General features: G+C 52.7%; 81 non-coding genes across 81 annotated transcripts; all 81 read left to right on the plus strand.

Annotated features, from left to right (window-relative positions):
* The first annotated feature begins 52 nt into the window (after nt 1-52).
* On the plus strand, nt 53-171 carry LOC122288303. Its single transcript, XR_006235570.1, has one exon. It is a non-coding gene; the product is annotated as a 5S ribosomal RNA (ribosomal RNA).
* Nucleotides 172-349: 178 nt separating this feature from the next.
* LOC122288262 lies at nt 350-468 on the plus strand. Its single transcript, XR_006235531.1, has one exon. It is a non-coding gene; the product is annotated as a 5S ribosomal RNA (ribosomal RNA).
* A 189-nt stretch (nt 469-657) lies between these two features.
* Nucleotides 658-776, plus strand: LOC122288610. The gene has a single exon (XR_006235866.1). It is a non-coding gene; the product is annotated as a 5S ribosomal RNA (ribosomal RNA).
* Nucleotides 777-965: 189 nt separating this feature from the next.
* LOC122285464 lies at nt 966-1084 on the plus strand. The gene has a single exon (XR_006232799.1). It is a non-coding gene; the product is annotated as a 5S ribosomal RNA (ribosomal RNA).
* A 189-nt stretch (nt 1085-1273) lies between these two features.
* LOC122287451 lies at nt 1274-1392 on the plus strand. The gene has a single exon (XR_006234745.1). It is a non-coding gene; the product is annotated as a 5S ribosomal RNA (ribosomal RNA).
* Nucleotides 1393-1570: 178 nt separating this feature from the next.
* Nucleotides 1571-1689, plus strand: LOC122285465. The gene has a single exon (XR_006232800.1). It is a non-coding gene; the product is annotated as a 5S ribosomal RNA (ribosomal RNA).
* A 188-nt stretch (nt 1690-1877) lies between these two features.
* LOC122288453 lies at nt 1878-1996 on the plus strand. Its single transcript, XR_006235714.1, has one exon. It is a non-coding gene; the product is annotated as a 5S ribosomal RNA (ribosomal RNA).
* Nucleotides 1997-2185: 189 nt separating this feature from the next.
* LOC122288304 lies at nt 2186-2304 on the plus strand. The gene has a single exon (XR_006235571.1). It is a non-coding gene; the product is annotated as a 5S ribosomal RNA (ribosomal RNA).
* A 178-nt stretch (nt 2305-2482) lies between these two features.
* On the plus strand, nt 2483-2601 carry LOC122285466. The gene has a single exon (XR_006232801.1). It is a non-coding gene; the product is annotated as a 5S ribosomal RNA (ribosomal RNA).
* Nucleotides 2602-2790: 189 nt separating this feature from the next.
* Nucleotides 2791-2909, plus strand: LOC122288612. The gene has a single exon (XR_006235868.1). It is a non-coding gene; the product is annotated as a 5S ribosomal RNA (ribosomal RNA).
* Nucleotides 2910-3098: 189 nt separating this feature from the next.
* Nucleotides 3099-3217, plus strand: LOC122285467. Its single transcript, XR_006232802.1, has one exon. It is a non-coding gene; the product is annotated as a 5S ribosomal RNA (ribosomal RNA).
* A 189-nt stretch (nt 3218-3406) lies between these two features.
* LOC122288305 lies at nt 3407-3525 on the plus strand. The gene has a single exon (XR_006235572.1). It is a non-coding gene; the product is annotated as a 5S ribosomal RNA (ribosomal RNA).
* Nucleotides 3526-3703: 178 nt separating this feature from the next.
* On the plus strand, nt 3704-3822 carry LOC122287585. The gene has a single exon (XR_006234875.1). It is a non-coding gene; the product is annotated as a 5S ribosomal RNA (ribosomal RNA).
* Nucleotides 3823-4011: 189 nt separating this feature from the next.
* LOC122287381 lies at nt 4012-4130 on the plus strand. Its single transcript, XR_006234677.1, has one exon. It is a non-coding gene; the product is annotated as a 5S ribosomal RNA (ribosomal RNA).
* A 189-nt stretch (nt 4131-4319) lies between these two features.
* On the plus strand, nt 4320-4438 carry LOC122285468. Its single transcript, XR_006232803.1, has one exon. It is a non-coding gene; the product is annotated as a 5S ribosomal RNA (ribosomal RNA).
* Nucleotides 4439-4627: 189 nt separating this feature from the next.
* On the plus strand, nt 4628-4746 carry LOC122287258. The gene has a single exon (XR_006234559.1). It is a non-coding gene; the product is annotated as a 5S ribosomal RNA (ribosomal RNA).
* Nucleotides 4747-4935: 189 nt separating this feature from the next.
* On the plus strand, nt 4936-5054 carry LOC122285470. Its single transcript, XR_006232805.1, has one exon. It is a non-coding gene; the product is annotated as a 5S ribosomal RNA (ribosomal RNA).
* A 178-nt stretch (nt 5055-5232) lies between these two features.
* On the plus strand, nt 5233-5351 carry LOC122285471. Its single transcript, XR_006232806.1, has one exon. It is a non-coding gene; the product is annotated as a 5S ribosomal RNA (ribosomal RNA).
* A 189-nt stretch (nt 5352-5540) lies between these two features.
* On the plus strand, nt 5541-5659 carry LOC122285472. Its single transcript, XR_006232807.1, has one exon. It is a non-coding gene; the product is annotated as a 5S ribosomal RNA (ribosomal RNA).
* Nucleotides 5660-5848: 189 nt separating this feature from the next.
* On the plus strand, nt 5849-5967 carry LOC122288306. The gene has a single exon (XR_006235573.1). It is a non-coding gene; the product is annotated as a 5S ribosomal RNA (ribosomal RNA).
* A 178-nt stretch (nt 5968-6145) lies between these two features.
* Nucleotides 6146-6264, plus strand: LOC122287655. The gene has a single exon (XR_006234945.1). It is a non-coding gene; the product is annotated as a 5S ribosomal RNA (ribosomal RNA).
* A 189-nt stretch (nt 6265-6453) lies between these two features.
* On the plus strand, nt 6454-6572 carry LOC122287021. Its single transcript, XR_006234329.1, has one exon. It is a non-coding gene; the product is annotated as a 5S ribosomal RNA (ribosomal RNA).
* A 189-nt stretch (nt 6573-6761) lies between these two features.
* LOC122285473 lies at nt 6762-6880 on the plus strand. Its single transcript, XR_006232808.1, has one exon. It is a non-coding gene; the product is annotated as a 5S ribosomal RNA (ribosomal RNA).
* A 189-nt stretch (nt 6881-7069) lies between these two features.
* LOC122288307 lies at nt 7070-7188 on the plus strand. The gene has a single exon (XR_006235574.1). It is a non-coding gene; the product is annotated as a 5S ribosomal RNA (ribosomal RNA).
* Nucleotides 7189-7366: 178 nt separating this feature from the next.
* On the plus strand, nt 7367-7485 carry LOC122285474. The gene has a single exon (XR_006232809.1). It is a non-coding gene; the product is annotated as a 5S ribosomal RNA (ribosomal RNA).
* Nucleotides 7486-7674: 189 nt separating this feature from the next.
* Nucleotides 7675-7793, plus strand: LOC122288454. Its single transcript, XR_006235715.1, has one exon. It is a non-coding gene; the product is annotated as a 5S ribosomal RNA (ribosomal RNA).
* Nucleotides 7794-7982: 189 nt separating this feature from the next.
* On the plus strand, nt 7983-8101 carry LOC122287383. Its single transcript, XR_006234678.1, has one exon. It is a non-coding gene; the product is annotated as a 5S ribosomal RNA (ribosomal RNA).
* Nucleotides 8102-8290: 189 nt separating this feature from the next.
* LOC122285476 lies at nt 8291-8409 on the plus strand. Its single transcript, XR_006232811.1, has one exon. It is a non-coding gene; the product is annotated as a 5S ribosomal RNA (ribosomal RNA).
* A 189-nt stretch (nt 8410-8598) lies between these two features.
* Nucleotides 8599-8717, plus strand: LOC122288257. Its single transcript, XR_006235526.1, has one exon. It is a non-coding gene; the product is annotated as a 5S ribosomal RNA (ribosomal RNA).
* A 189-nt stretch (nt 8718-8906) lies between these two features.
* LOC122285477 lies at nt 8907-9025 on the plus strand. Its single transcript, XR_006232812.1, has one exon. It is a non-coding gene; the product is annotated as a 5S ribosomal RNA (ribosomal RNA).
* Nucleotides 9026-9203: 178 nt separating this feature from the next.
* On the plus strand, nt 9204-9322 carry LOC122285478. Its single transcript, XR_006232813.1, has one exon. It is a non-coding gene; the product is annotated as a 5S ribosomal RNA (ribosomal RNA).
* A 189-nt stretch (nt 9323-9511) lies between these two features.
* Nucleotides 9512-9630, plus strand: LOC122285479. The gene has a single exon (XR_006232814.1). It is a non-coding gene; the product is annotated as a 5S ribosomal RNA (ribosomal RNA).
* A 189-nt stretch (nt 9631-9819) lies between these two features.
* Nucleotides 9820-9938, plus strand: LOC122288308. The gene has a single exon (XR_006235575.1). It is a non-coding gene; the product is annotated as a 5S ribosomal RNA (ribosomal RNA).
* A 178-nt stretch (nt 9939-10116) lies between these two features.
* On the plus strand, nt 10117-10235 carry LOC122285480. The gene has a single exon (XR_006232815.1). It is a non-coding gene; the product is annotated as a 5S ribosomal RNA (ribosomal RNA).
* A 191-nt stretch (nt 10236-10426) lies between these two features.
* On the plus strand, nt 10427-10545 carry LOC122287022. Its single transcript, XR_006234330.1, has one exon. It is a non-coding gene; the product is annotated as a 5S ribosomal RNA (ribosomal RNA).
* A 189-nt stretch (nt 10546-10734) lies between these two features.
* LOC122285482 lies at nt 10735-10853 on the plus strand. The gene has a single exon (XR_006232817.1). It is a non-coding gene; the product is annotated as a 5S ribosomal RNA (ribosomal RNA).
* Nucleotides 10854-11042: 189 nt separating this feature from the next.
* LOC122288309 lies at nt 11043-11161 on the plus strand. The gene has a single exon (XR_006235576.1). It is a non-coding gene; the product is annotated as a 5S ribosomal RNA (ribosomal RNA).
* A 179-nt stretch (nt 11162-11340) lies between these two features.
* On the plus strand, nt 11341-11459 carry LOC122288263. Its single transcript, XR_006235532.1, has one exon. It is a non-coding gene; the product is annotated as a 5S ribosomal RNA (ribosomal RNA).
* Nucleotides 11460-11648: 189 nt separating this feature from the next.
* LOC122288613 lies at nt 11649-11767 on the plus strand. Its single transcript, XR_006235869.1, has one exon. It is a non-coding gene; the product is annotated as a 5S ribosomal RNA (ribosomal RNA).
* Nucleotides 11768-11957: 190 nt separating this feature from the next.
* Nucleotides 11958-12076, plus strand: LOC122285484. Its single transcript, XR_006232818.1, has one exon. It is a non-coding gene; the product is annotated as a 5S ribosomal RNA (ribosomal RNA).
* A 189-nt stretch (nt 12077-12265) lies between these two features.
* On the plus strand, nt 12266-12384 carry LOC122287452. Its single transcript, XR_006234746.1, has one exon. It is a non-coding gene; the product is annotated as a 5S ribosomal RNA (ribosomal RNA).
* Nucleotides 12385-12563: 179 nt separating this feature from the next.
* Nucleotides 12564-12682, plus strand: LOC122285485. The gene has a single exon (XR_006232819.1). It is a non-coding gene; the product is annotated as a 5S ribosomal RNA (ribosomal RNA).
* A 188-nt stretch (nt 12683-12870) lies between these two features.
* LOC122288455 lies at nt 12871-12989 on the plus strand. Its single transcript, XR_006235716.1, has one exon. It is a non-coding gene; the product is annotated as a 5S ribosomal RNA (ribosomal RNA).
* Nucleotides 12990-13179: 190 nt separating this feature from the next.
* LOC122288310 lies at nt 13180-13298 on the plus strand. The gene has a single exon (XR_006235577.1). It is a non-coding gene; the product is annotated as a 5S ribosomal RNA (ribosomal RNA).
* Nucleotides 13299-13476: 178 nt separating this feature from the next.
* LOC122285486 lies at nt 13477-13595 on the plus strand. The gene has a single exon (XR_006232820.1). It is a non-coding gene; the product is annotated as a 5S ribosomal RNA (ribosomal RNA).
* Nucleotides 13596-13784: 189 nt separating this feature from the next.
* On the plus strand, nt 13785-13903 carry LOC122288614. The gene has a single exon (XR_006235870.1). It is a non-coding gene; the product is annotated as a 5S ribosomal RNA (ribosomal RNA).
* A 189-nt stretch (nt 13904-14092) lies between these two features.
* Nucleotides 14093-14211, plus strand: LOC122285487. Its single transcript, XR_006232821.1, has one exon. It is a non-coding gene; the product is annotated as a 5S ribosomal RNA (ribosomal RNA).
* Nucleotides 14212-14400: 189 nt separating this feature from the next.
* LOC122288312 lies at nt 14401-14519 on the plus strand. The gene has a single exon (XR_006235579.1). It is a non-coding gene; the product is annotated as a 5S ribosomal RNA (ribosomal RNA).
* A 179-nt stretch (nt 14520-14698) lies between these two features.
* On the plus strand, nt 14699-14817 carry LOC122287586. Its single transcript, XR_006234876.1, has one exon. It is a non-coding gene; the product is annotated as a 5S ribosomal RNA (ribosomal RNA).
* Nucleotides 14818-15006: 189 nt separating this feature from the next.
* Nucleotides 15007-15125, plus strand: LOC122287384. Its single transcript, XR_006234679.1, has one exon. It is a non-coding gene; the product is annotated as a 5S ribosomal RNA (ribosomal RNA).
* Nucleotides 15126-15314: 189 nt separating this feature from the next.
* LOC122285488 lies at nt 15315-15433 on the plus strand. Its single transcript, XR_006232822.1, has one exon. It is a non-coding gene; the product is annotated as a 5S ribosomal RNA (ribosomal RNA).
* Nucleotides 15434-15623: 190 nt separating this feature from the next.
* On the plus strand, nt 15624-15742 carry LOC122287793. The gene has a single exon (XR_006235079.1). It is a non-coding gene; the product is annotated as a 5S ribosomal RNA (ribosomal RNA).
* A 189-nt stretch (nt 15743-15931) lies between these two features.
* On the plus strand, nt 15932-16050 carry LOC122285489. The gene has a single exon (XR_006232823.1). It is a non-coding gene; the product is annotated as a 5S ribosomal RNA (ribosomal RNA).
* Nucleotides 16051-16228: 178 nt separating this feature from the next.
* LOC122285490 lies at nt 16229-16347 on the plus strand. The gene has a single exon (XR_006232824.1). It is a non-coding gene; the product is annotated as a 5S ribosomal RNA (ribosomal RNA).
* A 189-nt stretch (nt 16348-16536) lies between these two features.
* On the plus strand, nt 16537-16655 carry LOC122285491. Its single transcript, XR_006232825.1, has one exon. It is a non-coding gene; the product is annotated as a 5S ribosomal RNA (ribosomal RNA).
* Nucleotides 16656-16844: 189 nt separating this feature from the next.
* On the plus strand, nt 16845-16963 carry LOC122288313. The gene has a single exon (XR_006235580.1). It is a non-coding gene; the product is annotated as a 5S ribosomal RNA (ribosomal RNA).
* A 178-nt stretch (nt 16964-17141) lies between these two features.
* LOC122287656 lies at nt 17142-17260 on the plus strand. Its single transcript, XR_006234946.1, has one exon. It is a non-coding gene; the product is annotated as a 5S ribosomal RNA (ribosomal RNA).
* Nucleotides 17261-17449: 189 nt separating this feature from the next.
* Nucleotides 17450-17568, plus strand: LOC122287023. The gene has a single exon (XR_006234331.1). It is a non-coding gene; the product is annotated as a 5S ribosomal RNA (ribosomal RNA).
* Nucleotides 17569-17757: 189 nt separating this feature from the next.
* On the plus strand, nt 17758-17876 carry LOC122285492. Its single transcript, XR_006232826.1, has one exon. It is a non-coding gene; the product is annotated as a 5S ribosomal RNA (ribosomal RNA).
* A 189-nt stretch (nt 17877-18065) lies between these two features.
* LOC122288314 lies at nt 18066-18184 on the plus strand. Its single transcript, XR_006235581.1, has one exon. It is a non-coding gene; the product is annotated as a 5S ribosomal RNA (ribosomal RNA).
* A 178-nt stretch (nt 18185-18362) lies between these two features.
* On the plus strand, nt 18363-18481 carry LOC122285494. Its single transcript, XR_006232828.1, has one exon. It is a non-coding gene; the product is annotated as a 5S ribosomal RNA (ribosomal RNA).
* Nucleotides 18482-18670: 189 nt separating this feature from the next.
* On the plus strand, nt 18671-18789 carry LOC122288456. The gene has a single exon (XR_006235717.1). It is a non-coding gene; the product is annotated as a 5S ribosomal RNA (ribosomal RNA).
* A 189-nt stretch (nt 18790-18978) lies between these two features.
* LOC122287385 lies at nt 18979-19097 on the plus strand. Its single transcript, XR_006234680.1, has one exon. It is a non-coding gene; the product is annotated as a 5S ribosomal RNA (ribosomal RNA).
* Nucleotides 19098-19286: 189 nt separating this feature from the next.
* Nucleotides 19287-19405, plus strand: LOC122285495. The gene has a single exon (XR_006232829.1). It is a non-coding gene; the product is annotated as a 5S ribosomal RNA (ribosomal RNA).
* A 189-nt stretch (nt 19406-19594) lies between these two features.
* LOC122288258 lies at nt 19595-19713 on the plus strand. Its single transcript, XR_006235527.1, has one exon. It is a non-coding gene; the product is annotated as a 5S ribosomal RNA (ribosomal RNA).
* Nucleotides 19714-19902: 189 nt separating this feature from the next.
* LOC122285496 lies at nt 19903-20021 on the plus strand. The gene has a single exon (XR_006232830.1). It is a non-coding gene; the product is annotated as a 5S ribosomal RNA (ribosomal RNA).
* Nucleotides 20022-20199: 178 nt separating this feature from the next.
* LOC122285497 lies at nt 20200-20318 on the plus strand. The gene has a single exon (XR_006232831.1). It is a non-coding gene; the product is annotated as a 5S ribosomal RNA (ribosomal RNA).
* A 189-nt stretch (nt 20319-20507) lies between these two features.
* LOC122285498 lies at nt 20508-20626 on the plus strand. The gene has a single exon (XR_006232832.1). It is a non-coding gene; the product is annotated as a 5S ribosomal RNA (ribosomal RNA).
* A 189-nt stretch (nt 20627-20815) lies between these two features.
* LOC122288315 lies at nt 20816-20934 on the plus strand. Its single transcript, XR_006235582.1, has one exon. It is a non-coding gene; the product is annotated as a 5S ribosomal RNA (ribosomal RNA).
* Nucleotides 20935-21112: 178 nt separating this feature from the next.
* Nucleotides 21113-21231, plus strand: LOC122285499. Its single transcript, XR_006232833.1, has one exon. It is a non-coding gene; the product is annotated as a 5S ribosomal RNA (ribosomal RNA).
* Nucleotides 21232-21420: 189 nt separating this feature from the next.
* Nucleotides 21421-21539, plus strand: LOC122285500. Its single transcript, XR_006232834.1, has one exon. It is a non-coding gene; the product is annotated as a 5S ribosomal RNA (ribosomal RNA).
* Nucleotides 21540-21728: 189 nt separating this feature from the next.
* LOC122287260 lies at nt 21729-21847 on the plus strand. The gene has a single exon (XR_006234561.1). It is a non-coding gene; the product is annotated as a 5S ribosomal RNA (ribosomal RNA).
* A 189-nt stretch (nt 21848-22036) lies between these two features.
* Nucleotides 22037-22155, plus strand: LOC122288316. The gene has a single exon (XR_006235583.1). It is a non-coding gene; the product is annotated as a 5S ribosomal RNA (ribosomal RNA).
* A 178-nt stretch (nt 22156-22333) lies between these two features.
* On the plus strand, nt 22334-22452 carry LOC122285501. Its single transcript, XR_006232835.1, has one exon. It is a non-coding gene; the product is annotated as a 5S ribosomal RNA (ribosomal RNA).
* Nucleotides 22453-22641: 189 nt separating this feature from the next.
* On the plus strand, nt 22642-22760 carry LOC122287386. The gene has a single exon (XR_006234681.1). It is a non-coding gene; the product is annotated as a 5S ribosomal RNA (ribosomal RNA).
* A 188-nt stretch (nt 22761-22948) lies between these two features.
* Nucleotides 22949-23067, plus strand: LOC122288457. Its single transcript, XR_006235718.1, has one exon. It is a non-coding gene; the product is annotated as a 5S ribosomal RNA (ribosomal RNA).
* Nucleotides 23068-23256: 189 nt separating this feature from the next.
* On the plus strand, nt 23257-23375 carry LOC122288317. The gene has a single exon (XR_006235584.1). It is a non-coding gene; the product is annotated as a 5S ribosomal RNA (ribosomal RNA).
* Nucleotides 23376-23553: 178 nt separating this feature from the next.
* LOC122285502 lies at nt 23554-23672 on the plus strand. The gene has a single exon (XR_006232836.1). It is a non-coding gene; the product is annotated as a 5S ribosomal RNA (ribosomal RNA).
* A 189-nt stretch (nt 23673-23861) lies between these two features.
* Nucleotides 23862-23980, plus strand: LOC122288615. The gene has a single exon (XR_006235871.1). It is a non-coding gene; the product is annotated as a 5S ribosomal RNA (ribosomal RNA).
* Nucleotides 23981-24169: 189 nt separating this feature from the next.
* On the plus strand, nt 24170-24288 carry LOC122285503. The gene has a single exon (XR_006232837.1). It is a non-coding gene; the product is annotated as a 5S ribosomal RNA (ribosomal RNA).
* A 189-nt stretch (nt 24289-24477) lies between these two features.
* LOC122288318 lies at nt 24478-24596 on the plus strand. The gene has a single exon (XR_006235585.1). It is a non-coding gene; the product is annotated as a 5S ribosomal RNA (ribosomal RNA).
* Nucleotides 24597-24769: the final 173 nt, after the last annotated feature.

The following is a 24769-nucleotide window of genomic DNA, read 5'->3' on the forward strand; positions in this document are numbered from 1 at the left end:
GGTGCGGCTAGGTCGTAATAGGATTATATTAGTTTTTCGCTGGTAGCATGATGGGTGCGATCATAGCAGCACTAATGCACCGGATCCCATCAGAACTCCGCAGTTAAGCGTGCTTGGGCGAGAGTAGTACTAGGATGGGTGACCTCCTGGGAAGTCCTCGTGTTGCACCCCCCCTTTTTATTTTTACCGCATCTCCGGTCGGATGGACCGGAACGACAACCGGGCAATGGATTCTTAGGAAAATCGCACCGACCCCATCGCTATCAATCAGATCGCCGGTTGGCATGGGATAGGCAGGGTGCGGCTACGTCGTAATAGGATTATATTAGTTTTTCGCTGGTAGCATGATGGGTGCGATCATACCAGCACTAATGCACCGGATCCCATCAGAACTCCGCAGTTTAGCGTGCTTGGGCGAGAGTAGTACTAGGATGGGTGACCTCCTGGGAAGTCCTCGTGTTGCACCCCCCCTTTTAATTTTTACCGCATCTCTGGTCGGATGGACCGGAACGAGAACCAGGGAATGGATTTTTAGGAAAATCGCACCGACCCCATCGCGTAGCAATGGGTATCGGTCAGATCGCCGGTTGGCATGAGATAGGCAGGGTGCGGCTAGGTCGTAATAGGATTATATTAGTTTTTCGCTGGTAGCATGATGGGTGCGATCATACCAGCACTAATGCACTGGATCCCATCAGAACTCCGCAGTTAAGCGTGCTTGGGCGAGAGTAGTACGAGGATGGGTGACCTCCTGGGAAGTCCTCGTGTTGCACCCCCCCTTTTTATTTTTACCGCATCTCCGGTCGGATGGACCGGAACGACAACCGGGCAATGGATTCTTAGGAAAATCGCACCGACCCCATCGCGTAGCAATGGGTATCGATCAGATCGCCGGTTGGCATGGGATAGGCATGGTGCGGCTAGGTCGTAATAGGATTATATTAGTTTTTCGCTGGTAGCATGATGGGTGCGATCATACCAGCACTAATGCACCGGATCCCATCAGAACTCCGCAGTTAAGCGTGCTTGGGCGAGAGTAGTACTAGGATGGGTGACCTCCTGGGAAGTCCTCGTGTTGCACCCCCCCTTTTTATTTTTACCGCATCTCCGGTCGGATGGACCGGAACGACAACCGGGCAATGGATTCTTAGGAAAATCGCACCGACCCCATCGCGTAGCGATGGGTATCGATCAGATCGCCGGTTGGCATGGGATAGGCATGGTGCGGCTAGGTCGTAATAGGATTATATTAGTTTTTCGCTGGTAGCATGATGGGTGCGATCATACCAGCACTAATGCACCGGATCCCATCAGAACTCCGCAGTCAAGCGTGCTTGGGCGAGAGTAGTACTAGGATGGGTGACCTCCTGGGAAGTCCTCGTGTTGCACCCCCCCTTTTTATTTTTACCGCATCTCCGGTCGGATGGACCGGAACGACAACCGGGCAATGGATTCTTAGGAAAATCGCACCGACCCCATCGCTATCAATCAGATCGCCAGTTGGCATGGGATAGGCAGGGTGCGGCTAGGTCGTAATAGGATTATATTAGTTTTTCGCTGGTAGCATGATGGGTGCGATCATACCAGCACTAATGCACCGGATCCCATCAGAACTCCGCAGTTAAGCGTGCTTGGGCGAGAGTAGTACTAGGATGGGTGACCTCCTGGGAAGTCCTCGTGTTGCACCCCCCTTTTAATTTTTACCGCATCTCTGGTCGGATGGACCGGAACGAGAACCAGGGAATGGATTTTTAGGAAAATCGCACCGACCCCATCGCGTAGCAATGGGTATCGGTCAGATCGCCGGTTGGCATGAGATAGGCAGGGTGCGGCTAGGTCGTAATAGGATTATATTAGTTTTTCGCTGGTAGCATGATGGGTGCGATCATACCAGCACTAATGCACCGGATCCCATCAGAACTCCGCAGTTAAGCGCGCATGGGCGAGAGTAGTACTAGGATGGGTGACCTCCTGGGAAGTCCTCGTGTTGCACCCCCCCTTTTTATTTTTACCGCATCTCCGGTCGGATGGACCGGAACGACAACCGGGCAATGGATTCTTAGGAAAATCGCACCGACCCCATCGCGTAGCAATGGGTATCGATCAGATCGCCGGTTGGCATGGGATAGGCATGGTGCGGCTAGGTCGTAATAGGATTATATTAGTTTTTCGCTGGTAGCATGATGGGTGCGATCATAGCAGCACTAATGCACCGGATCCCATCAGAACTCCGCAGTTAAGCGTGCTTGGGCGAGAGTAGTACTAGGATGGGTGACCTCCTGGGAAGTCCTCGTGTTGCACCCCCCCTTTTTATTTTTACCGCATCTCCGGTCGGATGGACCGGAACGACAACCGGGCAATGGATTCTTAGGAAAATCGCACCGACCCCATCGCTATCAATCAGATCGCCGGTTGGCATGGGATAGGCAGGGTGCGGCTACGTCGTAATAGGATTATATTAGTTTTTCGCTGGTAGCATGATGGGTGCGATCATACCAGCACTAATGCACCGGATCCCATCAGAACTCCGCAGTTAAGCGTGCTTGGGCGAGAGTAGTACTAGGATGGGTGACCTCCTGGGAAGTCCTCGTGTTGCACCCCCCCTTTTAATTTTTACCGCATCTCTGGTCGGATGGACCGGAACGAGAACCAGGGAATGGATTTTTAGGAAAATCGCACCGACCCCATCGCGTAGCAATGGGTATCGGTCAGATCGCCGGTTGGCATGAGATAGGCAGGGTGCGGCTAGGTCGTAATAGGATTATATTAGTTTTTCGCTGGTAGCATGATGGGTGCGATCATACCAGCACTAATGCACTGGATCCCATCAGAACTCCGCAGTTAAGCGTGCTTGGGCGAGAGTAGTACGAGGATGGGTGACCTCCTGGGAAGTCCTCGTGTTGCACCCCCCCTTTTTATTTTTACCGCATCTCCGGTCGGATGGACCGGAACGACAACCGGGCAATGGATTCTTAGGAAAATCGCACCGACCCCATCGCGTAGCAATGGGTATCGATCAGATCGCCGGTTGGCATGGGATAGGCATGGTGCGGCTAGGTCGTAATAGGATTATATTAGTTTTTCGCTGGTAGCATGATGGGTGCGATCATACCAGCACTAATGCACCGGATCCCATCAGAACTCCGCAGTTAAGCGTGCTTGGGCGAGAGTAGTACTAGGATGGGTGACCTCCTGGGAAGTCCTCGTGTTGCACCCCCCCTTTTTATTTTTACCGCATCTCCGGTCGGATGGACCGGAACGACAACCGGGCAATGGATTCTTAGGAAAATCGCACCGACCCCATCGCGTAGCAATGGGTATCGATCAGATCGCCGGTTGGCATGGGATAGGCATGGTGCGGCTAGGTCGTAATAGGATTATATTAGTTTTTCGCTGGTAGCATGATGGGTGCGATCATAGCAGCACTAATGCACCGGATCCCATCAGAACTCCGCAGTTAAGCGTGCTTGGGCGAGAGTAGTACTAGGATGGGTGACCTCCTGGGAAGTCCTCGTGTTGCACCCCCCCTTTTTATTTTTACCGCATCTCCGGTCGGATGGACCGGAACGACAACCGGGCAATGGATTCTTAGGAAAATCGCACCGACCCCATCGCTATCAATCAGATCGCCGGTTGGCATGGGATAGGCAGGGTGCGGCTTGGTCGTAATAGGATTATATTAGTTTTTCGCTGGTAGCATGATGGGTGCGATCATACCAGCACTAATGCACCGGATCCCATCAGAACTCCGCAGTTAAGCGTGCTTGGGCGAGAGTAGTACTAGGATGGGTGACCTCCTGGGAAGTCCTCGTGTTGCAACCCCCCTTTTAATTTTTACCGCATCTCTGGTCGGATGGACCGGAACGAGAACCAGGGAATGGATTTTTAGGAAAATCGCACCGACCCCATCGCGTAGCAATGGGTATCGGTCAGATCGCCGGTTGGCATGAGATAGGCAGGGTGCGGCTAGGTCGTAATAGGATTATATTAGTTTTTCGCTGGTAGCATGATGGGTGCGATCATACCAGCACTAATGCACTGGATCCCATCAGAACTCCGCAGTTAAGCGTGCTTGGGCGAGAGTAGTACTAGGATGGGTGACCTCCTGGGAAGTCCTCGTGTTGCACCCCCCCTTTTTATTTTTACCGCATCTCCGGTCGGATGGACCGGAACGACAACCGGGCAATGGATTCTTAGGAAAATCGCACCGACCCCATCGCGTAGCAATGGGTATCGATCAGATCGCCGGTTGGCATGGGATAGGCATGGTGCGGCTAGGTCGTAATAGGATTATATTAGTTTTTCGCTGGTAGCATGATGGGTGCGATCATACCAGCACTAATGCACCGGATCCCATCAGAACTCCGCAGTTAAGCGTGCTTGGGCGAGAGTAGTACTAGGATGGGTGACCTCCTGGGAAGTCCTCGTGTTGCACCCCCCCTTTTTATTTTTACCGCATCTCCGGTCGGATGGACCGGAACGACAACCGGGCAATGGATTCTTAGGAAAATCGCACCGACCCCATCGCGTAGCGATGGGTATCGATCAGATCGCCGGTTGGCATGGGATAGGCATGGTGCGGCTAGGTCGTAATAGGATTATATTAGTTTTTCGCTGGTAGCATGATGGGTGCGATCATACCAGCACTAATGCACCGGATCCCATCAGAACTCCGCAGTTAAGTGTGCTTGGGCGAGAGTAGTACTAGGATGGGTGACCTCCTGGGAAGTCCTCGTGTTGCACCCCCCCTTTTTATTTTTACCGCATCTCCGGTCGGATGGACCGGAACGACAACCGGGCAATGGATTCTTAGGAAAATCGCACCGACCCCATCGCGTAGCGATGGGTATCGATCAGATCGCCGGTTGGCATGGGATAGGCATGGTGCGGCTAGGTCGTAATAGGATTATATTAGTTTTTCGCTGGTAGCATGATGGGTGCGATCATACCAGCACTAATGCACCGGATCCCATCAGAACTCCGCAGTTAAGCGTGCTTGGGCGAGAGTAGTACTAGGATGGGTGACCTCCTGGGAAGTCCTCGTGTTGCACCCCCCCTTTTTATTTTTACCGCATCTCCGGTCGGATGGACCGGAACGACAACCGGGCAATGGATTCTTAGGAAAATCGCACCGACCCCATCGCTATCAATCAGATCGCCAGTTGGCATGGGATAGGCAGGGTGCGGCTAGGTCGTAATAGGATTATATTAGTTTTTCGCTGGTAGCATGATGGGTGCGATCATACCAGCACTAATGCACCGGATCCCATCAGAACTCCGCAGTTAAGCGTGCTTGGGCGAGAGTAGTACTAGGATGGGTGACCTCCTGGGAAGTCCTCGTGTTGCACCCCCCCTTTTAATTTTTACCGCATCTCTGGTCGGATGGACCGGAACGAGAACCAGGGAATGGATTTTTAGGAAAATCGCACCGACCCCATCGCGTAGCAATGGGTATCGGTCAGATCGCCGGTTGGCATGAGATAGGCAGGGTGCGGCTAGGTCGTAATAGGATTATATTAGTTTTTCGCTGGTAGCATGATGGGTGCGATCATACCAGCACTAATGCACCGGATCCCATCAGAACTCCGCAGTTAAGCGTGCTTGGGCGAGAGTAGTACTAGGATGGGTGACCTCCTGGGAAGTCCTCGTGTTGCACCCCCCCTTTTTATTTTTACCGCATCTCCGGTCGGATGGACCGGAACGACAACCGGGCAATGGATTCTTAGGAAAATCGCACCGACCCCATCGCGTAGCAATGGGTATCGATCAGATCGCCGGTTGGCATGGGATAGGCATGGTGCGGCTAGGTCGTAATAGGATTATATTAGTTTTTCGCTGGTAGCATGATGGGTGCGATCATAGCAGCACTAATGCACCGGATCCCATCAGAACTCCGCAGTTAAGCGTGCTTGGGCGAGAGTAGTACTAGGATGGGTGACCTCCTGGGAAGTCCTCGTGTTGCACCCCCCCTTTTTATTTTTACCGCATCTCCGGTCGGATGGACCGGAACGACAACCGGGCAATGGATTCTTAGGAAAATCGCACCGACCCCATCGCTATCAATCAGATCGCCGGTTGGCATGGGATAGGCAGGGTGCGGCTTGGTCGTAATAGGATTATATTAGTTTTTCGCTGGTAGCATGATGGGTGCGATCATACCAGCACTAATGCACCGGATCCCATCAGAACTCCACAGTTAAGCGTGCTTGGGCGAGAGTAGTACTAGGATGGGTGACCTCCTGGGAAGTCCTCGTGTTGCACCCCCCCTTTTAATTTTTACCGCATCTCTGGTCGGATGGACCGGAACGAGAACCAGGGAATGGATTTTTAGGAAAATCGCACCGACCCCATCGCGTAGCAATGGGTATCGGTCAGATCGCCGGTTGGCATGAGATAGGCAGGGTGCGGCTAGGTCGTAATAGGATTATATTAGTTTTTCGCTGGTAGCATGATGGGTGCGATCATACCAGCACTAATGCACCGGATCCCATCAGAACTCCGTAGTTAAGCGTGCTTGGGCGAGAGTAGTACTAGGATGGGTGACCTCCTGGGAAGTCCTCGTGTTGCACCCCCCCTTTTTATTTTTACCGCATCTCCGGTCGGATGGACCGGAACGACAACCGGGCAATGGATTCTTAGGAAAATCGCACCGACCCCATCGCGTAGCAATGGGTATCGATCAGATCGCCGGTTGGCATGGGATAGGCATGGTGCGGCTAGGTCGTAATAAGATTATATTAGTTTTTCGCTGGTAGCATGATGGGTGCGATCATACCAGCACTAATGCACCGGATCCCATCAGAACTCCGCAGTTAAGCGTGCTTGGGCGAGAGTAGTACTAGGATGGGTGACCTCCTGGGAAGTCCTCGTGTTGCACCCCCCCTTTTTATTTTTACCGCATCTCCGGTCGGATGGACCGGAACGACAACCGGGCAATGGATTCTTAGGAAAATCGCACCGACCCCATCGCGTAGCAATGGGTATCGATCAGATCGCCGGTTGGCATGGGATAGGCATGGTGCGGCTAGGTCGTAATAGGATTATATTAGTTTTTCGCTGGTAGCATGATGGGTGCGATCATAGCAGCACTAATGCACCGGATCCCATCAGAACTCCGCAGTTAAGCGTGCTTGGGCGAGAGTAGTACTAGGATGGGTGACCTCCTGGGAAGTCCTCGTGTTGCACCCCCCCTTTTTATTTTTACCGCATCTCCGGTCGGATGGACCGGAACGACAACCGGGCAATGGATTCTTAGGAAAATCGCACCGACCCCATCGCTATCAATCAGATCGCCAGTTGGCATGGGATAGGCAGGGTGCGGCTAGGTCGTAATAGGATTATATTAGTTTTTCGCTGGTAGCATGATGGGTGCGATCATACCAGCACTAATGCACCGGATCCCATCAGAACTCCGCAGTTAAGCGTGCTTGGGCGAGAGTAGTACTAGGATGGGTGACCTCCTGGGAAGTCCTCGTGTTGCACCCCCCCTTTTAATTTTTACCGCATCTCTGGTCGGATGGACCGGAACGAGAACCAGGGAATGGATTTTTAGGAAAATCGCACCGACCCCATCGCGTAGCAATGGGTATCGGTCAGATCGCCGGTTGGCATGAGATAGGCAGGGTGCGGCTAGGTCGTAATAGGATTATATTAGTTTTTCGCTGGTAGCATGATGGGTGCGATCATACCAGCACTAATGCACCGGATCCCATCAGAACTCCGCAGTTAAGCGCGCATGGGCGAGAGTAGTACTAGGATGGGTGACCTCCTGGGAAGTCCTCGTGTTGCACCCCCCCTTTTAATTTTTACCGCATCTCTGGTCGGATGGACCGGAACGAGAACCAGGGAATGGATTTTTAGGAAAATCGCACCGACCCCATCGCGTAGCAATGGGTATCGGTCAGATCGCCGGTTGGCATGAGATAGGCAGGGTGCGGCTAGGTCGTAATAGGATTATATTAGTTTTTCGCTGGTAGCATGATGGGTGCGATCATACCAGCACTAATGCACTGGATCCCATCAGAACTCCGCAGTTAAGCGTGCTTGGGCGAGAGTAGTACTAGGATGGGTGACCTCCTGGGAAGTCCTCGTGTTGCACCCCCCCTTTTTATTTTTACCGCATCTCCGGTCGGATGGACCGGAACGACAACCGGGCAATGGATTCTTAGGAAAATCGCACCGACCCCATCGCGTAGCAATGGGTATCGATCAGATCGCCGGTTGGCATGGGATAGGCATGGTGCGGCTAGGTCGTAATAGGATTATATTAGTTTTTCGCTGGTAGCATGATGGGTGCGATCATACCAGCACTAATGCACCGGATCCCATCAGAACTCCGCAGTTAAGCGTGCTTGGGCGAGAGTAGTACTAGGATGGGTGACCTCCTGGGAAGTCCTCGTGTTGCACCCCCCCTTTTTATTTTTACCGCATCTCCGGTCGGATGGACCGGAACGACAACCGGGCAATGGATTCTTAGGAAAATCGCACCGACCCCATCGCGTAGCGATGGGTATCGATCAGATCGCCGGTTGGCATGGGATAGGCATGGTGCGGCTAGGTCGTAATAGGATTATATTAGTTTTTCGCTGGTAGCATGATGGGTGCGATCATACCAGCACTAATGCACCGGATCCCATCAGAACTCCGCAGTTAAGTGTGCTTGGGCGAGAGTAGTACTAGGATGGGTGACCTCCTGGGAAGTCCTCGTGTTGCAGCCCCCCTTTTTATTTTTACCGCATCTCCGGTCGGATGGACCGGAACGACAACCGGGCAATGGATTCTTAGGAAAATCGCACCGACCCCATCGCGTAGCGATGGGTATCGATCAGATCGCCGGTTGGCATGGGATAGGCATGGTGCGGCTAGGTCGTAATAGGATTATATTAGTTTTTCGCTGGTAGCATGATGGGTGCGATCATACCAGCACTAATGCACCGGATCCCATCAGAACTCCGCAGTTAAGCGTGCTTGGGCGAGAGTAGTACTAGGATGGGTGACCTCCTGGGAAGTCCTCGTGTTGCACCCCCCCTTTTTATTTTTACCGCATCTCCGGTCGGATGGACCGGAACGACAACCGGGCAATGGATTCTTAGGAAAATCGCACCGACCCCATCGCTATCAATCAGATCGCCAGTTGGCATGGGATAGGCAGGGTGCGGCTAGGTCGTAATAGGATTATATTAGTTTTTCGCTGGTAGCATGATGGGTGCGATCATACCAGCACTAATGCACCGGATCCCATCAGAACTCCGCAGTTAAGCGTGCTTGGGCGAGAGTAGTACTAGGATGGGTGACCTCCTGGGAAGTCCTCGTGTTGCACCCCCCCTTTTAATTTTTACCGCATCTCTGGTCGGATGGACCGGAACGAGAACCAGGGAATGGATTTTTAGGAAAATCGCACCGACCCCATCGCGTAGCAATGGGTATCGGTCAGATCGCCGGTTGGCATGAGATAGGCAGGGTGCGGCTAGGTCGTAATAGGATTATATTAGTTTTTCGCTGGTAGCATGATGGGTGCGATCATACCAGCACTAATGCACCGGATCCCATCAGAACTCCGCAGTTAAGCGTGCTTGGGCGAGAGTAGTACTAGGATGGGTGACCTCCTGGGAAGTCCTCGTGTTGCACCCCCCCTTTTTATTTTTACCGCATCTCCGGTCGGATGGACCGGAACGACAACCGGGCAATGGATTCTTAGGAAAATCGCACCGACCCCATCGCGTAGCAATGGGTATCGATCAGATCGCCGGTTGGCATGGGATAGGCATGGTGCGGCTAGGTCGTAATAGGATTATATTAGTTTTTCGCTGGTAGCATGATGGGTGCGATCATAGCAGCACTAATGCACCGGATCCCATCAGAACTCCGCAGTTAAGCGTGCTTGGGCGAGAGTAGTACTAGGATGGGTGACCTCCTGGGAAGTCCTCGTGTTGCACCCCCCCTTTTTATTTTTACCGCATCTCCGGTCGGATGGACCGGAACGACAACCGGGCAATGGATTCTTAGGAAAATCGCACCGACCCCATCGCTATCAATCAGATCGCCGGTTGGCATGGGATAGGCAGGGTGCGGCTTGGTCGTAATAGGATTATATTAGTTTTTCGCTGGTAGCATGATGGGTGCGATCATACCAGCACTAATGCACCGGATCCCATCAGAACTCCGCAGTTAAGCGTGCTTGGGCGAGAGTAGTACTAGGATGGGTGACCTCCTGGGAAGTCCTCGTGTTGCACCCCCCCCTTTTAATTTTTACCGCATCTCTGGTCGGATGGACCGGAACGAGAACCAGGGAATGGATTTTTAGGAAAATCGCACCGACCCCCATCGCGTAGCAATGGGTATCGGTCAGATCGCCGGTTGGCATGAGATAGGCAGGGTGCGGCTAGGTCGTAATAGGATTATATTAGTTTTTCGCTGGTAGCATGATGGGTGCGATCATACCAGCACTAATGCACCGGATCCCATCAGAACTCCGTAGTTAAGCGTGCTTGGGCGAGAGTAGTACTAGGATGGGTGACCTCCTGGGAAGTCCTCGTGTTGCACCCCCCCTTTTTATTTTTACCGCATCTCCGGTCGGATGGACCGGAACGACAACCGGGCAATGGATTCTTAGGAAAATCGCACCGACCCCATCGCGTAGCAATGGGTATCGATCAGATCGCCGGTTGGCATGGGATAGGCATGGTGCGGCTAGGTCGTAATAAGATTATATTAGTTTTTCGCTGGTAGCATGATGGGTGCGATCATACCAGCACTAATGCACCGGATCCCATCAGAACTCCGCAGTTAAGCGTGCTTGGGCGAGAGTAGTACTAGGATGGGTGACCTCCTGGGAAGTCCTCGTGTTGCACCCCCCCTTTTTATTTTTACCGCATCTCCGGTCGGATGGACCGGAACGACAACCGGGCAATGGATTCTTAGGAAAATCGCACCGACCCCATCGCGTAGCAATGGGTATCGATCAGATCGCCGGTTGGCATGGGATAGGCATGGTGCGGCTAGGTCGTAATAGGATTATATTAGTTTTTCGCTGGTAGCATGATGGGTGCGATCATAGCAGCACTAATGCACCGGATCCCATCAGAACTCCGCAGTTAAGCGTGCTTGGGCGAGAGTAGTACTAGGATGGGTGACCTCCTGGGAAGTCCTCGTGTTGCACCCCCCCTTTTTATTTTTTACCGCATCTCCGGTCGGATGGACCGGAACGACAACCGGGCAATGGATTCTTAGGAAAATCGCACCGACCCCATCGCTATCAATCAGATCGCCGGTTGGCATGGGATAGGCAGGGTGCGGCTACGTCGTAATAGGATTATATTAGTTTTTCGCTGGTAGCATGATGGGTGCGATCATACCAGCACTAATGCACCGGATCCCATCAGAACTCCGCAGTTTAGCGTGCTTGGGCGAGAGTAGTACTAGGATGGGTGACCTCCTGGGAAGTCCTCGTGTTGCACCCCCCCTTTTAATTTTTACCGCATCTCTGGTCGGATGGACCGGAACGAGAACCAGGGAATGGATTTTTAGGAAAATCGCACCGACCCCATCGCGTAGCAATGGGTATCGGTCAGATCGCCGGTTGGCATGAGATAGGCAGGGTGCGGCTAGGTCGTAATAGGATTATATTAGTTTTTCGCTGGTAGCATGATGGGTGCGATCATACCAGCACTAATGCACTGGATCCCATCAGAACTCCGCAGTTAAGCGTGCTTGGGCGAGAGTAGTACGAGGATGGGTGACCTCCTGGGAAGTCCTCGTGTTGCACCCCCCCCTTTTTATTTTTACCGCATCTCCGGTCGGATGGACCGGAACGACAACCGGGCAATGGATTCTTAGGAAAATCGCACCGACCCCATCGCGTAGCAATGGGTATCGATCAGATCGCCGGTTGGCATGGGATAGGCATGGTGCGGCTAGGTCGTAATAGGATTATATTAGTTTTTCGCTGGTAGCATGATGGGTGCGATCATACCAGCACTAATGCACCGGATCCCATCAGAACTCCGCAGTTAAGCGTGCTTGGGCGAGAGTAGTACTAGGATGGGTGACCTCCTGGGAAGTCCTCGTGTTGCACCCCCCCTTTTTATTTTTACCGCATCTCCGGTCGGATGGACCGGAACGACAACCGGGCAATGGATTCTTAGGAAAATCGCACCGACCCCATCGCGTAGCGATGGGTATCGATCAGATCGCCGGTTGGCATGGGATAGGCATGGTGCGGCTAGGTCGTAATAGGATTATATTAGTTTTTCGCTGGTAGCATGATGGGTGCGATCATACCAGCACTAATGCACCGGATCCCATCAGAACTCCGCAGTCAAGCGTGCTTGGGCGAGAGTAGTACTAGGATGGGTGACCTCCTGGGAAGTCCTCGTGTTGCACCCCCCCCTTTTTATTTTTACCGCATCTCCGGTCGGATGGACCGGAACGACAACCGGGCAATGGATTCTTAGGAAAATCGCACCGACCCCATCGCTATCAATCAGATCGCCAGTTGGCATGGGATAGGCAGGGTGCGGCTAGGTCGTAATAGGATTATATTAGTTTTTCGCTGGTAGCATGATGGGTGCGATCATACCAGCACTAATGCACCGGATCCCATCAGAACTCCGCAGTTAAGCGTGCTTGGGCGAGAGTAGTACTAGGATGGGTGACCTCCTGGGAAGTCCTCGTGTTGCACCCCCCTTTTAATTTTTACCGCATCTCTGGTCGGATGGACCGGAACGAGAACCAGGGAATGGATTTTTAGGAAAATCGCACCGACCCCATCGCGTAGCAATGGGTATCGGTCAGATCGCCGGTTGGCATGAGATAGGCAGGGTGCGGCTAGGTCGTAATAGGATTATATTAGTTTTTCGCTGGTAGCATGATGGGTGCGATCATACCAGCACTAATGCACCGGATCCCATCAGAACTCCGCAGTTAAGCGCGCATGGGCGAGAGTAGTACTAGGATGGGTGACCTCCTGGGAAGTCCTCGTGTTGCACCCCCCCCTTTTTATTTTTACCGCATCTCCGGTCGGATGGACCGGAACGACAACCGGGCAATGGATTCTTAGGAAAATCGCACCGACCCCATCGCGTAGCAATGGGTATCGATCAGATCGCCGGTTGGCATGGGATAGGCATGGTGCGGCTAGGTCGTAATAGGATTATATTAGTTTTTCGCTGGTAGCATGATGGGTGCGATCATAGCAGCACTAATGCACCGGATCCCATCAGAACTCCGCAGTTAAGCGTGCTTGGGCGAGAGTAGTACTAGGATGGGTGACCTCCTGGGAAGTCCTCGTGTTGCACCCCCCCTTTTTATTTTTACCGCATCTCCGGTCGGATGGACCGGAACGACAACCGGGCAATGGATTCTTAGGAAAATCGCACCGACCCCATCGCTATCAATCAGATCGCCGGTTGGCATGGGATAGGCAGGGTGCGGCTACGTCGTAATAGGATTATATTAGTTTTTCGCTGGTAGCATGATGGGTGCGATCATACCAGCACTAATGCACCGGATCCCATCAGAACTCCGCAGTTAAGCGTGCTTGGGCGAGAGTAGTACTAGGATGGGTGACCTCCTGGGAAGTCCTCGTGTTGCACCCCCCCTTTTAATTTTTACCGCATCTCTGGTCGGATGGACCGGAACGAGAACCAGGGAATGGATTTTTAGGAAAATCGCACCGACCCCATCGCGTAGCAATGGGTATCGGTCAGATCGCCGGTTGGCATGAGATAGGCAGGGTGCGGCTAGGTCGTAATAGGATTATATTAGTTTTTCGCTGGTAGCATGATGGGTGCGATCATACCAGCACTAATGCACTGGATCCCATCAGAACTCCGCAGTTAAGCGTGCTTGGGCGAGAGTAGTACGAGGATGGGTGACCTCCTGGGAAGTCCTCGTGTTGCACCCCCCCTTTTTATTTTTACCGCATCTCCGGTCGGATGGACCGGAACGACAACCGGGCAATGGATTCTTAGGAAAATCGCACCGACCCCATCGCGTAGCAATGGGTATCGATCAGATCGCCGGTTGGCATGGGATAGGCATGGTGCGGCTAGGTCGTAATAGGATTATATTAGTTTTTCGCTGGTAGCATGATGGGTGCGATCATACCAGCACTAATGCACCGGATCCCATCAGAACTCCGCAGTTAAGCGTGCTTGGGCGAGAGTAGTACTAGGATGGGTGACCTCCTGGGAAGTCCTCGTGTTGCACCCCCCCTTTTTATTTTTACCGCATCTCCGGTCGGATGGACCGGAACGACAACCGGGCAATGGATTCTTAGGAAAATCGCACCGACCCCATCGCGTAGCAATGGGTATCGATCAGATCGCCGGTTGGCATGGGATAGGCATGGTGCGGCTAGGTCGTAATAGGATTATATTAGTTTTTCGCTGGTAGCATGATGGGTGCGATCATAGCAGCACTAATGCACCGGATCCCATCAGAACTCCGCAGTTAAGCGTGCTTGGGCGAGAGTAGTACTAGGATGGGTGACCTCCTGGGAAGTCCTCGTGTTGCACCCCCCCCTTTTTATTTTTACCGCATCTCCGGTCGGATGGACCGGAACGACAACCGGGCAATGGATTCTTAGGAAAATCGCACCGACCCCATCGCTATCAATCAGATCGCCGGTTGGCATGGGATAGGCAGGGTGCGGCTTGGTCGTAATAGGATTATATTAGTTTTTCGCTGGTAGCATGATGGGTGCGATCATACCAGCACTAATGCACCGGATCCCATCAGAACTCCGCAGTTAAGCGTGCTTGGGCGAGAGTAGTACTAGGATGGGTGACCTCCTGGGAAGTCCTCGTGTTGCAACCCCCCTTTTAATTTTTACCGCATCTCTGGTCGGATGGACCGGAACGAGAACCAGGGAATGGATTTTTAGGAAAATCGCACCGACCCCATCGCGTAGCAATGGGTATCGGTCAGATCGCCGGTTGGCATGAGATAGGCAGGGTGCGGCTAGGTCGTAATAGGATTATATTAGTTTTTCGCTGGTAGCATGATGGGTGCGATCATACCAGCACTAATGCACTGGATCCCATCAGAACTCCGCAGTTAAGCGTGCTTGGGCGAGAGTAGTACTAGGATGGGTGACCTCCTGGGAAGTCCTCGTGTTGCACCCCCCCTTTTTATTTTTACCGCATCTCCGGTCGGATGGACCGGAACGACAACCGGGCAATGGATTCTTAGGAAAATCGCACCGACCCCATCGCGTAGCAATGGGTATCGATCAGATCGCCGGTTGGCATGGGATAGGCATGGTGCGGCTAGGTCGTAATAGGATTATATTAGTTTTTCGCTGGTAGCATGATGGGTGCGATCATACCAGCACTAATGCACCGGATCCCATCAGAACTCCGCAGTTAAGCGTGCTTGGGCGAGAGTAGTACTAGGATGGGTGACCTCCTGGGAAGTCCTCGTGTTGCACCCCCCCCTTTTTATTTTTACCGCATCTCCGGTCGGATGGACCGGAACGACAACCGGGCAATGGATTCTTAGGAAAATCGCACCGACCCCATCGCGTAGCGATGGGTATCGATCAGATCGCCGGTTGGCATGGGATAGGCATGGTGCGGCTAGGTCGTAATAGGATTATATTAGTTTTTCGCTGGTAGCATGATGGGTGCGATCATACCAGCACTAATGCATCGGATCCCATCAGAACTCCGCAGTTAAGCGTGCTTGGGCGAGAGTAGTACTAGGATGGGTGACCTCCTGGGAAGTCCTCGTGTTGCACCCCCCCTTTTTATTTTTACCGCATCTCCGGTCGGATGGACCGGAACGACAACCGGGCAATGGATTCTTAGGAAAATCGCACCGACCCCATCGCGTAGCGATGGGTATCGATCAGATCGCCGGTTGGCATGGGATAGGCATGGTGCGGCTAGGTCGTAATAGGATTATATTAGTTTTTCGCTGGTAGCATGATGGGTGCGATCATACCAGCACTAATGCACCGGATCCCATCAGAACTCCGCAGTTAAGCGTGCTTGGGCGAGAGTAGTACTAGGATGGGTGACCTCCTGGGAAGTCCTCGTGTTGCACCCCCCCTTTTTATTTTTACCGCATCTCCGGTCGGATGGACCGGAACGACAACCGGGCAATGGATTCTTAGGAAAATCGCACCGACCCCATCGCTATCAATCAGATCGCCAGTTGGCATGGGATAGGCAGGGTGCGGCTAGGTCGTAATAGGATTATATTAGTTTTTCGCTGGTAGCATGATGGGTGCGATCATACCAGCACTAATGCACCGGATCCCATCAGAACTCCGCAGTTAAGCGTGCTTGGGCGAGAGTAGTACTAGGATGGGTGACCTCCTGGGAAGTCCTCGTGTTGCACCCCCCCTTTTAATTTTTACCGCATCTCTGGTCGGATGGACCGGAACGAGAACCAGGGAATGGATTTTTAGGAAAATCGCACCGACCCCATCGCGTAGCAATGGGTATCGGTCAGATCGCCGGTTGGCATGAGATAGGCAGGGTGCGGCTAGGTCGTAATAGGATTATATTAGTTTTTCGCTGGTAGCATGATGGGTGCGATCATACCAGCACTAATGCACCGGATCCCATCAGAACTCCGCAGTTAAGCGTGCTTGGGCGAGAGTAGTACTAGGATGGGTGACCTCCTGGGAAGTCCTCGTGTTGCACCCCCCCTTTTTATTTTTACCGCATCTCCGGTCGGATGGACCGGAACGACAACCGGGCAATGGATTCTTAGGAAAATCGCACCGACCCCATCGCGTAGCAATGGGTATCGATCAGATCGCCGGTTGGCATGGGATAGGCATGGTGCGGCTAGGTCGTAATAGGATTATATTAGTTTTTCGCTGGTAGCATGATGGGTGCGATCATAGCAGCACTAATGCACCGGATCCCATCAGAACTCCGCAGTTAAGCGTGCTTGGGCGAGAGTAGTACTAGGATGGGTGACCTCCTGGGAAGTCCTCGTGTTGCACCCCCCCTTTTTATTTTTACCGCATCTCCGGTCGGATGGACCGGAACGACAACCGGGCAATGGATTCTTAGGAAAATCGCACCGACCCCATCGCTATCAATCAGATCGCCGGTTGGCATGGGATAGGCAGGGTGCGGCTTGGTCGTAATAGGATTATATTAGTTTTTCGCTGGTAGCATGATGGGTGCGATCATACCAGCACTAATGCACCGGATCCCATCAGAACTCCACAGTTAAGCGTGCTTGGGCGAGAGTAGTACTAGGATGGGTGACCTCCTGGGAAGTCCTCGTGTTGCACCCCCCCTTTTAATTTTTACCGCATCTCTGGTCGGATGGACCGGAACGAGAACCAGGGAATGGATTTTTAGGAAAATCGCACCGACCCCATCGCGTAGCAATGGGTATCGGTCAGATCGCCGGTTGGCATGAGATAGGCAGGGTGCGGCTAGGTCGTAATAGGATTATATTAGTTTTTCGCTGGTAGCATGATGGGTGCGATCATACCAGCACTAATGCACCGGATCCCATCAGAACTCCGTAGTTAAGCGTGCTTGGGCGAGAGTAGTACTAGGATGGGTGACCTCCTGGGAAGTCCTCGTGTTGCACCCCCCCTTTTTATTTTTACCGCATCTCCGGTCGGATGGACCGGAACGACAACCGGGCAATGGATTCTTAGGAAAATCGCACCGACCCCATCGCGTAGCAATGGGTATCGATCAGATCGCCGGTTGGCATGGGATAGGCATGGTGCGGCTAGGTCGTAATAAGATTATATTAGTTTTTCGCTGGTAGCATGATGGGTGCGATCATACCAGCACTAATGCACCGGATCCCATCAGAACTCCGCAGTTAAGCGTGCTTGGGCGAGAGTAGTACTAGGATGGGTGACCTCCTGGGAAGTCCTCGTGTTGCACCCCCCCTTTTTATTTTTACCGCATCTCCGGTCGGATGGACCGGAACGACAACCGGGCAATGGATTCTTAGGAAAATCGCACCGACCCCATCGCGTAGCAATGGGTATCGATCAGATCGCCGGTTGGCATGGGATAGGCATGGTGCGGCTAGGTCGTAATAGGATTATATTAGTTTTTCGCTGGTAGCATGATGGGTGCGATCATAGCAGCACTAATGCACCGGATCCCATCAGAACTCCGCAGTTAAGCGTGCTTGGGCGAGAGTAGTACTAGGATGGGTGACCTCCTGGGAAGTCCTCGTGTTGCACCCCCCCTTTTTATTTTTACCGCATCTCCGGTCGGATGGACCGGAACGACAACCGGGCAATGGATTCTTAGGAAAATCGCACCGACCCCATCGCTATCAATCAGATCGCCAGTTGGCATGGGATAGGCAGGGTGCGGCTAGGTCGTAATAGGATTATATTAGTTTTTCGCTGGTAGCATGATGGGTGCGATCATACCAGCACTAATGCACCGGATCCCATCAGAACTCCGCAGTTAAGCGTGCTTGGGCGAGAGTAGTACTAGGATGGGTGACCTCCTGGGAAGTCCTCGTGTTGCACCCCCCCTTTTAATTTTTACCGCATCTCTGGTCGGATGGACCGGAACGAGAACCAGGGAATGGATTTTTAGGAAAATCGCACCGACCCCATCGCGTAGCAATGGGTATCGGTCAGATCGCCGGTTGGCATGAGATAGGCAGGGTGCGGCTAGGTCGTAATAGGATTATATTAGTTTTTCGCTGGTAGCATGATGGGTGCGATCATACCAGCACTAATGCACCGGATCCCATCAGAACTCCGCAGTTAAGCGCGCATGGGCGAGAGTAGTACTAGGATGGGTGACCTCCTGGGAAGTCCTCGTGTTGCACCCCCCCTTTTAATTTTTACCGCATCTCTGGTCGGATGGACCGGAACGAGAACCAGGGAATGGATTTTTAGGAAAATCGCACCGACCCCATCGCGTAGCAATGGGTATCGGTCAGATCGCCGGTTGGCATGAGATAGGCAGGGTGCGGCTAGGTCGTAATAGGATTATATTAGTTTTTCGCTGGTAGCATGATGGGTGCGATCATACCAGCACTAATGCACTGGATCCCATCAGAACTCCGCAGTTAAGCGTGCTTGGGCGAGAGTAGTACTAGGATGGGTGACCTCCTGGGAAGTCCTCGTGTTGCACCCCCCCTTTTTATTTTTACCGCATCTCCGGTCGGATGGACCGGAACGACAACCGGGCAATGGATTCTTAGGAAAATCGCACCGACCCCATCGCGTAGCAATGGGTATCGATCAGATCGCCGGTTGGCATGGGATAGGCATGGTGCGGCTAGGTCGTAATAGGATTATATTAGTTTTTCGCTGGTAGCATGATGGGTGCGATCATACCAGCACTAATGCACCGGATCCCATCAGAACTCCGCAGTTAAGCGTGCTTGGGCGAGAGTAGTACTAGGATGGGTGACCTCCTGGGAAGTCCTCGTGTTGCACCCCCCCTTTTTATTTTTACCGCATCTCCGGTCGGATGGACCGGAACGACAACCGGGCAATGGATTCTTAGGAAAATCGCACCGACCCCATCGCGTAGCGATGGGTATCGATCAGATCGCCGGTTGGCATGGGATAGGCATGGTGCGGCTAGGTCGTAATAGGATTATATTAGTTTTTCGCTGGTAGCATGATGGGTGCGATCATACCAGCACTAATGCACCGGATCCCATCAGAACTCCGCAGTTAAGTGTGCTTGGGCGAGAGTAGTACTAGGATGGGTGACCTCCTGGGAAGTCCTCGTGTTGCAGCCCCCCTTTTTATTTTTACCGCATCTCCGGTCGGATGGACCGGAACGACAACCGGGCAATGGATTCTTAGGAAAATCGCACCGACCCCATCGCGTAGCGATGGGTATCGATCAGATCGCCGGTTGGCATGGGATAGGCATGGTGCGGCTAGGTCGTAATAGGATTATATTAGTTTTTCGCTGGTAGCATGATGGGTGCGATCATACCAGCACTAATGCACCGGATCCCATCAGAACTCCGCAGTTAAGCGTGCTTGGGCGAGAGTAGTACTAGGATGGGTGACCTCCTGGGAAGTCCTCGTGTTGCACCCCCCCTTTTTATTTTTACCGCATCTCCGGTCGGATGGACCGGAACGACAACCGGGCAATGGATTCTTAGGAAAATCGCACCGACCCCATCGCTATCAATCAGATCGCCAGTTGGCATGGGATAGGCAGGGTGCGGCTAGGTCGTAATAGGATTATATTAGTTTTTCGCTGGTAGCATGATGGGTGCGATCATACCAGCACTAATGCACCGGATCCCATCAGAACTCCGCAGTTAAGCGTGCTTGGGCGAGAGTAGTACTAGGATGGGTGACCTCCTGGGAAGTCCTCGTGTTGCACCCCCCCTTTTAATTTTTACCGCATCTCTGGTCGGATGGACCGGAACGAGAACCAGGGAATGGATTTTTAGGAAAATCGCACCGACCCCATCGCGTAGCAATGGGTATCGGTCAGATCGCCGGTTGGCATGAGATAGGCAGGGTGCGGCTAGGTCGTAATAGGATTATATTAGTTTTTCGCTGGTAGCATGATGGGTGCGATCATACCAGCACTAATGCACCGGATCCCATCAGAACTCCGCAGTTAAGCGTGCTTGGGCGAGAGTAGTACTAGGATGGGTGACCTCCTGGGAAGTCCTCGTGTTGCACCCCCCCTTTTTATTTTTACCGCATCTCCGGTCGGATGGACCGGAACGACAACCGGGCAATGGATTCTTAGGAAAATCGCACCGACCCCATCGCGTAGCAATGGGTATCGATCAGATCGCCGGTTGGCATGGGATAGGCATGGTGCGGCTAGGTCGTAATAGGATTATATTAGTTTTTCGCTGGTAGCATGATGGGTGCGATCATAGCAGCACTAATGCACCGGATCCCATCAGAACTCCGCAGTTAAGCGTGCTTGGGCGAGAGTAGTACTAGGATGGGTGACCTCCTGGGAAGTCCTCGTGTTGCACCCCCCCTTTTTATTTTTACCGCATCTCCGGTCGGATGGACCGGAACGACAACCGGGCAATGGATTCTTAGGAAAATCGCACCGACCCCATCGCTATCAATCAGATCGCCGGTTGGCATGGGATAGGCAGGGTGCGGCTTGGTCGTAATAGGATTATATTAGTTTTTCGCTGGTAGCATGATGGGTGCGATCATACCAGCACTAATGCACCGGATCCCATCAGAACTCCGCAGTTAAGCGTGCTTGGGCGAGAGTAGTACTAGGATGGGTGACCTCCTGGGAAGTCCTCGTGTTGCACCCCCCCTTTTAATTTTTACCGCATCTCTGGTCGGATGGACCGGAACGAGAACCAGGGAATGGATTTTTAGGAAAATCGCACCGACCCCATCGCGTAGCAATGGGTATCGGTCAGATCGCCGGTTGGCATGAGATAGGCAGGGTGCGGCTAGGTCGTAATAGGATTATATTAGTTTTTCGCTGGTAGCATGATGGGTGCGATCATACCAGCACTAATGCACCGGATCCCATCAGAACTCCGCAGTTAAGCGTGCTTGGGCGAGAGTAGTACTAGGATGGGTGACCTCCTGGGAAGTCCTCGTGTTGCACCCCCCCTTTTAATTTTTACCGCATCTCTGGTCGGATGGACCGGAACGAGAACCAGGGAATGGATTTTTAGGAAAATCGCACCGACCCCATCGCGTAGCAATGGGTATCGGTCAGATCGCCGGTTGGCATGAGATAGGCAGGGTGCGGCTAGGTCGTAATAGGATTATATTAGTTTTTCGCTGGTAGCATGATGGGTGCGATCATACCAGCACTAATGCACCGGATCCCATCAGAACTCCGCAGTTAAGTGTGCTTGGGCGAGAGTAGTACTAGGATGGGTGACCTCCTGGGAAGTCCTCGTGTTGCACCCCCCCTTTTTATTTTTACCGCATCTCCGGTCGGATGGACCGGAACGACAACCGGGCAATGGATTCTTAGGAAAATCGCACCGACCCCATCGCGTAGCGATGGGTATCGATCAGATCGCCGGTTGGCATGGGATAGGCATGGTGCGGCTAGGTCGTAATAGGATTATATTAGTTTTTCGCTGGTAGCATGATGGGTGCGATCATAGCAGCACTAATGCACCGGATCCCATCAGAACTCCGCAGTTAAGCGTGCTTGGGCGAGAGTAGTACTAGGATGGGTGACCTCCTGGGAAGTCCTCGTGTTGCACCCCCCCTTTTTATTTTTACCGCATCTCCGGTCGGATGGACCGGAACGACAACCGGGCAATGGATTCTTAGGAAAATCGCACCGACCCCATCGCTATCAATCAGATCGCCAGTTGGCATGGGATAGGCAGGGTGCGGCTAGGTCGTAATAGGATTATATTACTTTTTCGCTGGTAGCATGATGGGTGCGATCATACCAGCACTAATGCACCGGATCCCATCAGAACTCCGCAGTTAAGCGTGCTTGGGCGAGAGTAGTACTAGGATGGGTGACCTCCTGGGAAGTCCTCGTGTTGCACCCCCCCTTTTAATTTTTACCGCATCTCTGGTCGGATGGACCGGAACGAGAACCAGGGAATGGATTTTTAGGAAAATCGCACCGACCCCATCGCGTAGCAATGGGTATCGGTCAGATCGCCGGTTGGCATGAGATAGGCAGGGTGCGGCTAGGTCGTAATAGGATTATATTAGTTTTTCGCTGGTAGCATGATGGGTGCGATCATACCAGCACTAATGCACTGGATCCCATCAGAACTCCGCAGTTAAGCGTGCTTGGGCGAGAGTAGTACTAGGATGGGTGACCTCCTGGGAAGTCCTCGTGTTGCACCCCCCTTTTAATTTTTACCGCATCTCTGGTCGGATGGAACGGAACGAGAACCAGGGAATGGATTTTTAGGAAAATCGCACCGACCCCATCGCGTAGCAATGGGTATCGGTCAGATCGCCGGTTGGCATGAGATAGGCAGGGTGCGGCTAGGTCGTAATAGGATTATATTAGTTTTTCGCTGGTAGCATGATGGGTGCGATCATACCAGCACTAATGCACCGGATCCCATCAGAACTCCGCAGTTAAGCGCGCATGGGCGAGAGTAGTACTAGGATGGGTGACCTCCTGGGAAGTCCTCGTGTTGCACCCCCCCTTTTTATTTTTACCGCATCTCCGGTCGGATGGACCGGAACGACAACCGGGCAATGGATTCTTAGGAAAATCGCACCGACCCCATCGCGTAGCAATGGGTATCGATCAGATCGCCGGTTGGCATGGGATAGGCATGGTGCGGCTAGGTCGTAATAGGATTATATTAGTTTTTCGCTGGTAGCATGATGGGTGCGATCATAGCAGCACTAATGCACCGGATCCCATCAGAACTCCGCAGTTAAGCGTGCTTGGGCGAGAGTAGTACTAGGATGGGTGACCTCCTGGGAAGTCCTCGTGTTGCACCCCCCCTTTTTATTTTTACCGCATCTCCGGTCGGATGGACCGGAACGACAACCGGGCAATGGATTCTTAGGAAAATCGCACCGACCCCATCGCTATCAATCAGATCGCCGGTTGGCATGGGATAGGCAGGGTGCGGCTACGTCGTAATAGGATTATATTAGTTTTTCGCTGGTAGCATGATGGGTGCGATCATACCAGCACTAATGCACCGGATCCCATCAGAACTCCGCAGTTAAGCGTGCTTGGGCGAGAGTAGTACTAGGATGGGTGACCTCCTGGGAAGTCCTCGTGTTGCACCCCCCCTTTTAATTTTTACCGCATCTCTGGTCGGATGGACCGGAACGAGAACCAGGGAATGGATTTTTAGGAAAATCGCACCGACCCCATCGCGTAGCAATGGGTATCGGTCAGATCGCCGGTTGGCATGAGATAGGCAGGGTGCGGCTAGGTCGTAATAGGATTATATTAGTTTTTCGCTGGTAGCATGATGGGTGCGATCATACCAGCACTAATGCACTGGATCCCATCAGAACTCCGCAGTTAAGCGTGCTTGGGCGAGAGTAGTACGAGGATGGGTGACCTCCTGGGAAGTCCTCGTGTTGCACCCCCCCTTTTTATTTTTACCGCATCTCCGGTCGGATGGACCGGAACGACAACCGGGCAATGGATTCTTAGGAAAATCGCACCGACCCCATCGCGTAGCAATGGGTATCGATCAGATCGCCGGTTGGCATGGGATAGGCATGGTGCGGCTAGGTCGTAATAGGATTATATTAGTTTTTCGCTGGTAGCATGATGGGTGCGATCATACCAGCACTAATGCACCGGATCCCATCAGAACTCCGCAGTTAAGCGTGCTTGGGCGAGAGTAGTACTAGGATGGGTGACCTCCTGGGAAGTCCTCGTGTTGCACCCCCCCTTTTTATTTTTACCGCATCTCCGGTCGGATGGACCGGAACGACAACCGGGCAATGGATTCTTAGGAAAATCGCACCGACCCCATCGCGTAGCAATGGGTATCGATCAGATCGCCGGTTGGCATGGGATAGGCATGGTGCGGCTAGGTCGTAATAGGATTATATTAGTTTTTCGCTGGTAGCATGATGGGTGCGATCATAGCAGCACTAATGCACCGGATCCCATCAGAACTCCGCAGTTAAGCGTGCTTGGGCGAGAGTAGTACTAGGATGGGTGACCTCCTGGGAAGTCCTCGTGTTGCACCCCCCCTTTTTATTTTTACCGCATCTCCGGTCGGATGGACCGGAACGACAACCGGGCAATGGATTCTTAGGAAAATCGCACCGACCCCATCGCTATCAATCAGATCGCCGGTTGGCATGGGATAGGCAGGGTGCGGCTTGGTCGTAATAGGATTATATTAGTTTTTCGCTGGTAGC

Source organism: Carya illinoinensis, chromosome 11 (genome assembly GCF_018687715.1).
Source record: "Carya illinoinensis cultivar Pawnee chromosome 11, C.illinoinensisPawnee_v1, whole genome shotgun sequence".
Taxonomy (NCBI): Eukaryota; Viridiplantae; Streptophyta; class Magnoliopsida; order Fagales; family Juglandaceae; genus Carya; species Carya illinoinensis.